This window comes from Lolium rigidum, chromosome 5 (assembly GCF_022539505.1).
Source record: "Lolium rigidum isolate FL_2022 chromosome 5, APGP_CSIRO_Lrig_0.1, whole genome shotgun sequence".
NCBI lineage: Eukaryota > Viridiplantae > Streptophyta > Magnoliopsida > Poales > Poaceae > Lolium > Lolium rigidum.
Window position 1 is genome coordinate 84125810 of NC_061512.1, and position 9236 is coordinate 84135045.

At 45.3% G+C, this 9236-nt stretch overlaps 1 long non-coding RNA gene across 1 annotated transcript; it reads left to right on the forward strand.

The window, feature by feature from the left end:
* Positions 1-4319: 4319 nt before the first annotated feature.
* LOC124654443 lies at positions 4320-5052 on the forward strand. Its single transcript, XR_006988357.1, has 3 exons — positions 4320-4377; positions 4766-4794; positions 5005-5052. It is a non-coding gene; the product is annotated as an uncharacterized LOC124654443 (long non-coding RNA).
* The last annotated feature ends 4184 nt before the right edge of the window (positions 5053-9236 follow it).

A 9236-nucleotide genomic window follows, 5' to 3' on the forward strand; every position in this document is an offset into this window, starting at 1 on the left:
CATATGTGGTACCTTCTTGCCCTAGGTATTTTTTATACTACTCAGCATAAATACATTTTACCATGTAGTTTTAGTATATCACATTGTCAGCTTTTTCTACAGTACTCTCTATTTGATTTGATGCATGTTTGATATCAAAATCTAATCGTGCATGGAACTCTTGGTGGTTGTAAATTGGTCTATCTAGAAAATAATTGGTTTCGAGTAATTTTATCGGTCTCCTCGGTTCTTAAGTTTGTGCATGAATTTTAGCTAGGCTATAAAAGACAAAAGTTTGAGCAATAAATTGGGTGTTTGTTCTGAAGAAACAAGATGTGCGATAGAATCACCTTCAGGTCTCAAGTCACCAACTTGGATGGCTTTTACTATTTTCGCATATATGATTTTTTCGTTGCTATACGCTGACATGAAATTATATGGATATGTGTATGCGTGATCACGAGAGAAAATCTTGAGTTCTTTTATTCAAGAACCATTGGTTCATGTGGTTTACCGTTTCGTGCCTTTTCTATACATGCACTCGTTATTTTCTAGAGCTGCATTTTTACATTATCGATGCTTAATCCATGTGTTAAGAAAATGTGTCATATGTTTTTCTATATGATTATATCATATCAAGCAAAAATAAGGGCCTGTGTGTTGGAATATACTTCAGATAAAGGGGGTTTGATAAGGCTATTTGTTGTAGTGATGTACTTGACCAACTATTTGCTAAACTTTGTGGTGTTACTCACTTTATAGTTAGTATTCAGATCCATGGATCAGATGCTTATGCTCAATGTATGATTTGGCAGGTAGGCCAAAGGAATTTTATCTGGCTACACTAAAATCCATTTTCAGAGTTGGTATCTTTTTGTTTGGATTAAAAAATTATGCATTACAGATATACCTTTATTATGGTGATAGGGAGCGTGCTTTAGTTTTCTTTATCTCTACAAATTCCGCAACTCATTTTCTTATAACACTATTAAAATGAAGGTTCAAGGACAACCTATGGCTTGTCCGATCGCATCTCTCGCATATGAACCACATCTTCAAGGCAAATGGTTTAGAGGTCGGGAAGTTTAATGATTGAAACCATAGATTAATAGCTCAAAATGCAAAGCCACATTCAGTTTGAGTGAATAAATAGTCTCTCATGTAAAAAATTGCTTCGATTTCATCACCATGAATGGAGAAATATATGTCATGATAACATTCAATGGTTGTGTTGCTTGAATAAGAAATGCATTAGCTGATCATGTTTTAAACTCCGAGTGCAATGGTGTGCATGTACATTGGCATCTCCGTTGCAGTGGGAACCTTAGTTATGTACTAATCGACAAGAGTAACCAATAGATGATGCGGCCAAAGGAAATTATTCTAAATTGAAGCTTTATTTTGGAAGGAGTGTCAATTGTATGAGGTCAAGTGGGAGTTACTTTTGTGTCTCTGCTGTTCCAAACTCATTCGCTGGAAGCCTGAACCACTCTCTATCAGTTAATCTTATTCTTCATTGTTACTGCAGAGAGTTTGAAAAAGAATGGTCATATGATGAGACACCGGATCCTGGATGTGCACGAGGACGCACTATGATGGGAGGTGAGGGAATGGGAGCGGAGGGCCGACGAGCAGAGCCGGCTGGTGGTAAAGTTCTTGCGGCTCATTGGGATCTCCCAGGTCCGTATGCTTTCCTCTACACATTCTTGGATGGCAGAAAGTATGCGTTTCTCTCGTACATTCTTTGCTCTATGATGTGTTACATGCTTGTCGTTTCCATAGCTTCACCAAGACTTGCCGCCGATGATAGCTCATTAGTTACTTAAAAATTGCTAGGACCTATGGACCTATGCTGAGATGGGACGGTGCCAATGACAACATCAACCTCTCGGTCGTCTCCTTCCTCCCCTACGGAGTTGAACCCCTCTTGCATGAGCTCCTCTACTTGATTTCATTCTTTTTAATTTAGTTTATGTTTTGAACAGCTAGGGTTTGGGTGACCCATAGGTTCCAACAGTACCTTCATAAAGCCCTGTTTCCCCAACTAAATCAGGTTCCAGTGACCTAGGTGGATCAATCTGGAAGGTACATCTCAAACATTCTTACTAATTGTTGTGTTGGGATTGATCATTTTATTTTAGGATCACTTTATTTAATCTCACTGCCGCTGCTAGGGCTTAGGTCCCCACTCGCGCATTTTCTCTTGTGAGAGATAGCTCTTGCCGAAGCAGGTCAAGATAAGAGGATGCGCAAGTTCAGGTATACATCTTCGAAGAGTTTTCATCCACAATCTGCATTAGTCCAAAGCCCTGGTTTAGTTTATGTTGTCCTTTTATTTGCTCATATGTGATTCAGAATAGCACTCCACCAGCCTATGGTGGAATGAGCAGCTGGGTCACATGATAAATGAGATACAAATGTAGTTTAATATTACCATGAGGTGAAAATATGCTGCATACTTAGTTTCATCACTTTAGTCAGTAGTTACTGTCCTATGATCCATTTTAATTTTTTTCTGCGCCTCGCTGTACATGAAGCACCACATTCAAAGTATAACTGGTATATGCTCATTAGAAGTTTTAGCAGTGTGTATGCCATTTTTATTAGATGCATACATTTTGACAGTTGTTCTCTGAATAATCTTTTTGTATATATGTAAACATGATCACATGTTGTACACTACGGGAAAATCAGGCGCTGCCGTGCAGCGTTTCACTTATTGTCTACAGATTTTTTTGGCATAACAGAGTGTTTCTTATTTGATGGACTCTTTCGCTTTTTTCTGGTATTAAGTGTTATGGTTGCTGCCATCTTCACGTGCATGCTACTCTAGCCAGATCATATATCTACCATTATTGCTTAACATGAAACATTTCGTGTAGTAGGCCGACCTGTTAAATCTTGGTGAGTTGTAAAGTCATTGTACTTTAAGCTCTGGTTTTTGTTCAAACATTAGCTGTGAACTGTGATCTCAACCACATGTATTTTCTAGCGCTCCGCAATCATCTCTTCTGCATTTACTTGCAGCTTGAGATGCATATGTGTTACTTTTTTATGCATTGGAAAAAAATAGGGAATCCCTTTCTGCCTAATGTAGATGTTTTTTTAATATACGAAAGAGAGAATTCCCTACTTTAGATGCTACAAAGCTTTAGGTGTGCACTTTGATATATTCATATAATTAGGAGTGCATGCCTTTAGTCATTAATTAACTGAAATCACCTAAAGCTTTTAGTCGTTAACTCAAATAACCTATTTGTGTTGTGATGTGCTTACGTTAGTATTCTAGAAAGAAAACAATTAATTGGTTTGTTGGAGATTTCTTCCTTGTTCTTCGGGAGTGCCACCATCTTTCTGAGCTTTCTGTTAGGTATGTGGCTACATTTTTATGCTAGAACCATAATAGTTTTGTTTTTCATTCCTTGGTTCCGTCCTCCACTAGAGCCTTTTGTCAAGATCTATAGTGCTCGTTTGCTGCAGTGGACTAGAGGCCTTTCTTAGTTTTCTCTCTGTATCATTATAAACTTACAAGTAGATGTTGTGCACCGAAATTCATGTTTACATCTTGCTCTTGTCGTACAGCAGATCCATGAAATCGTCCAAAGGTGTCCAGGAGCTGGCTTTAAGGGAAGTTCTAATGATCCTTCTCTCCGCCAATGGATATATTCTGTCCAAGGCAAGTACAAAATACAATGAGGAAAGGTGACTCAAGGTAAATGAAGTCAAAAGCAGTAGCACCTCTAAATTTGTTCCAGCTACATTATTCTGATTCATAATATTTAAGATATTTGAATAGTCTGTTAATGCACAGAATACATTCAGTACTTGTGACTTTCTTGCTCTTATAGTGTGACAACAGATTGTTTCAATTTCCAAGAGTATTTCTTATGGTCCAGTTTTCTTGCTAATATCAACCCTACTTTTTAATCTGTTTCCACCAGGTGATAAGGTTTCTCTCAGGAAGTTTCTCAACAATTTGGGATGTATCATGGCTTTCTCTCCACTGGCAGACCAGCCATAATGCAAATGCTTTTTTCCTTCACATCACTCCAAGCAGCGGCTACAGGTACCATGTTTTAACTCTGTAGTATTGGGCATGCCATGAAAACGGGCAAAAGATAGATTAGATCTCATGGTTAAGTAGGCATGGAAGATGCTATTCTTGGCAAAAGATAGATTAGCATGATTTAGTGTTCCAACCGTGGTGAATATAGGACTGAATTTAACCATGACTTAGATTGTTGGCATAACATATCAGCTGGCGCAAACATGATAATATCATGCTTTTCTATATTGTTTCCATTGCACTTATAGGCAAAACCAATTTCTGTCCAATACAGGATTGGCAGCGTAGAACATGGCCAGGAGGCCAGGACTATCACATTGGAGCATACTCAGGTGAAGTGATGCACTTTTTATCTACCATGATCACACATTGATTCAGTTTGTTTATGAATGTCGTTTCACCATTGACCTTTACAGTCAGATGTTTCCATTTCTCAATCAAGACTCGGGAGTTCTACAATATAAATATTAATTATTACTTAAAATATTTGTAGACTGTTTCTTTGATGTTAGAAAGATATAAAACGATAACAAAGAGGCTTATTAGTATTGGCTTTGCCAGAATTACTGTTTCTTTGTTAAAAAAAGAGCGAACTCAGTTATATACTTGGCTTTGCCGTGTGATTCCATTTTGCTTTCATTTTCTCCTATATACTTATACACTCGATGTTATAGTACTCATTATATAATTATTATTAACCCACTGCATCAAATGTTTCAGGTTGCATTTGGTTCCCTTCCAGAAACCAGGTAATCACATCAGATTTTTTTTTGTATATGTAGTATAGAGAAAGTATTAAGCACAAACTGCTACAGTTTTGTTTTTCCTGCTGTTCTCTGTCATAATATTGCCTTCTCTTTATGTTGCTCCTACTACAGAAATTAATTGAGTATGAAGGAAATAAGATGATATTTTTGTATAGATCCATGATGCCTTCTTTCCTGTCCCGTCGACTTCAGATTTTTGTAAGAGCAGTCACTCCGGTTTGTGTAACGGACATTTGAAATTCGCGTTGAGCTGGTTGAGCCTCCAAAATCTGCTGCAACGGGGAAGAAGATAACCTTTCCTGGGCACTCGGGAGAGCCAGAGCCTTCTCTTAATGCCAAGAGTGCAAACATGCATTAAATGATAGCTGAGGGACAACTATTGCAGGCTGTGAAGAGAAGAAATAATATGGTGAATGCCTCCAAAGATAGCTGAATGAGAAGGACAGATAAATTGATGTTTGCGGGATACATTTTGCCAACTGGGCTTTGTGATGATTTGGATATAACGTAGTGAAGGAACCTGAAGGTTCTCATGTATCCTTAAGTATGAAGAGACCTTATGTATGAAATAGCAGTGTATTTTGATCTTATAAACTGTTGCTGCTATGTGTAACATTTTTCCCTACATTCTCTCTATGTCTATTTATTGGCTAATTATCTTCGGTTTGTATGAGTGCTTAGCATAGTGTTTTAACAATCTTATACCAATGCGAAAGTTGGGAGCCGCGACGGTAAGCCGCATCCCACAATATGTATTTCCTTTTGAAACGAGTAAGCCTTAACATTTATTTGCCTTGCAGCGAACGACTAAGTATCAAACATAAATTAAGCGTCTATTCTTCCCGTTTCTTCCATTTTAACTTTTCGTTTGCAGCCGGTTTATGTTTCCTCCGCTTTAGCCTCTAAAGACCATATTGTCACAATGACATGCTTTTGTAGGTTTGCTATGTTTGTAATTTGGTGTGCTTTGTCCTAAGTTTGTCCTATCAACTTTGTTTTGTGAAACCTACAAAAGAGTATTATTTTTAGCGTTGTTATACAGAGTTTGCATCGGCACGAGTTTCACGGGATCGTGCGCCAAGGCGCACATCTAAATCTAGTAATGTATACTGCCTAAGACATGGCATGCTTTCTTAGTAAGTTTCGTTCAAAAACTGGACCAAAGTAGAGCTGGAGAAATGGGTCGCGCGTCTAACGAAGCAAAGGTGAAATAGCACGACATAATTTTTGAACGAAGTTTTTGTGACTCTACTTAAGCCGAGCTCCTTGGATGTGTTCCTTTATTACTTGATGATTTGGTGTACATTTGATAGAAAATCTTAATCGCAATCAGAATATCAGATCCCGATCTTTGGGTGCGCGTGCTGGGCATCCAACTAAACCCTGGGGTTGCCGATGAATTCAAATGGCGTTGGGAGGGCGCCAGGGCGGATGGGCGATGGCCGGTTTTCGGCGGAATTTGCCTATAAGGCATTCTTCGCAGGATGGTATGTGTACATAATCTTGATGTCGCACGCTCCCTATAACTGTAAGTTCCTAGTTTAACAGAATCGAGGAGATCTCTCTGCCCCCCGCGTCACCCTCCTCTGGCGACCAGGGGGGAAACCCTAGCCGCCGCCAGAAGTCCCCTCCACCTCCTCTCCCTGCTTCGCCGCCGCCGGAGGGGGGGCGACAAAGCCGCGCACCCCCCGAGGAACGTGGCGGCGGGGCGGTTTTCTTTCCCCCGCGTCCCCTGGCGAGAGGGAGATCGTCGGGCGATGGGCGGGGCGGCGGGCGCTGGGGCCGGCGGCTGAACGCTGGCGGAGGTGGCGGCGCGCGGACGGGGAGCGGCGGTGGTGCTGAGGCGCAGGCGTGGCGGGGGTGCAGCGGCGCAGGCGTCACGGCGCGCGCTCGAGCCCGCGGCGGCAGAGCTGCGGATGGCCACGGCGACGGGCTGCAGCGGGAGGCTGTGGCGGAGGTGCCTGTGGCGTCGCGGTGCGCGCTCGAGCCCGCGGCGGAGGATCTGCGGATGGCCGCGGCGACGGGCTGCAGCGAGTTGCTGTGGTGGTGGAGGCCACGGCGGAGGAGGCCGCGGCAGTGGAGCCTGCTGCTGGCCATGGCGGCGGTGCTGCTGCGGGAGGCTGCGGCGTTGGGCGGGCCCCGATCTGGGCATGTCGGGCCTTGCGGGCCGCGGCCGCTGTTGGCGTTGGCGGCGTCTCCGTCTTGGCGCTAGGGTGGCCCGGTGCTGGCCATGGTTTTGGGCTGGGTTGGCTGTGCGGTGGCGGCTTCGGGTGGTGCGGGGAGTTCATGTCTGCGGGCTTCGGCGTTCGTCATCGAGCCCCGTGTCGGTGTTGGTCGGCGTCCCCTCTATGTGGTGTTCCGGCGGCGCCCACGGTGATCTTCGGCGGTACTCCGTTGGCTTCGGACTGTGCTGCCCTCTGCGCGTCGGTGGCTACATGTTGGCCAGGAGGTTGGTCAGCGGTTGCAGGTGGTGGTTTGTGCCGGTCCTTGTTGGCGGGCGCGAGGTCTTGGAACTCTTCGCTGGGCGAAAGCTCTGTCTTGGCGGCCGGCCAGGACCGACGACGGTGACGCCTGTGGGCGCCGCATACTTCTTGAAGGCGTCGTCGAAGCGGGTGTTTCTTGTTCTCCGCTCGGACTCTCCGGGGGAAACCCTAGATCCCTCCGGGATCGGGCGTGGGTGGCGCTCTTGCGTCGCTTTGCCTCTTGGGGCCTCGCTTTGGATGTCCACTGGACAAAGGGACTTGTGGAGTGTTTAGGTGGTTTTCGGCGGAGGCGGGTTTGTCTTCGGCCAGGCGGGGCGCGGCTGACGTGGGCACTACCCTTCGGGTAACCCACATTACCCTATCCTGTATTGACTAATTGGAGGCCCATGAGGACACATAAAGGCAAGATGGGCCACCAGCACGGCGCACCAGAAGGTTCCTTGACGGGCAAGGCAAGGAAGCAATCGAACAAGGAAAGATCGGATCTAAAATTACTGTAAACCTAGTCGTACTCGGTGAGACCTCTTGAGACCTGGCCTCTTATATAAAGGCCAGGAGAGGGGCTGCCGAGGGATAGAATCGATCTTAGCAATCTTAGCCAGAAAAAGACTAGAGCTAGGTCATCATAGCAATAGCCATCTCGACGAGATCTCTGCCGAACTATTCGGCACCCCATTGTAACCCATTATCATCATAATCAAGAACAGACAGGCAGGACGTAAGGGTTTTACCTCATCGAGGGCCCCGAACCTGGGTAAATCGCTCTCCCCGCTTGTACGTGAACCGATGTCTCGTGTCAGCTTGCGAGGATTCCGTCAACCCTAAGCCCCTATCGGAGGGCATTGGCGAGGAGTACCCTCGACAATTGGCGCCGTCCGTGGGAAACCTGTCGGCACAAGGCAAGTCATCGGCGAGTACCGGTCACGTCCGCGGCGTTCTTACTCGAATCACCGACACCAGCGAGTCGGCGAGATCCGATCCGCTGCGGGTCCTTTCAGTTCGTGCCACGCCGCGAAGTACTTCACCCAAACTCTATGGCATCATCTCAGGATACGGAGGCTGTTTTCGGCGGCGTTCACTTCGTCATCGACTCCGGAGGTTTCCTTCGCCTCCCTAAGGCCAGCGCCTCCGACTCAAAGGCCGCACCTCTGGAGGGTGCCCATTCAGCAACAACTCTAAAAATTTCACCCAGGAGCATACAAAGGAGCGATCAAGGGAATCTCAACGCCACGGCTGGACAAAGGAAGAGACGAAGAAGCTCACATCATGAGGAGGAAGGCAGGACAACAGTTCCTCCTCGGCAGTTCGAGCAAAGATGCTACGACACATCGGCAGCCAGGGGCCGCATCCGTTCTCCGTATCTCTCGGCTTCAGAGCAACTCGAGGCGCCATGTTACCTCCACTTGTACTTTGATCCAAAGGATGGTCGGGAGAAGTCCAGTCATTTGTTAAAAAACTGCCGACACTTCCTAGAGATTCGACAGTTCTGTGATGACCTTAGAGCCGAAGCTATGTCCAGAGTTCGCATAATGGAAGATAAGGCAAGGTCCTACGACCACTTGACAGAACCATATGTACCAGAACCATACGAGCCTATGGAAAAATACGACCATGAACCAGCCGAAGTATTCCCAGCGCTACGTGGACAAATAAGCATGATCCATAAAACCAGCTTTTCAAAGAGAGAAGTCAAGAAGTTCTCCCGAGAAGTAAAGTATGCGGAAGTCGCCATGGTCGATACACCGGATTTCATCGACTGGTCAGAACAAAGCATCACCTTCAGCAGGGCAGATCACCCGAAAGCTGTTCCAAGGCCCGGTCACGCGGCCCTTGTCCTTGAAGCACAGATTGGAGGGTACAGTATGGGCAAAGTATTCATGGACGGAGGAAGCGGCTTGAACTTGCTATTTGCCAGCACAATGAGAGCAATGGGTTTAACGC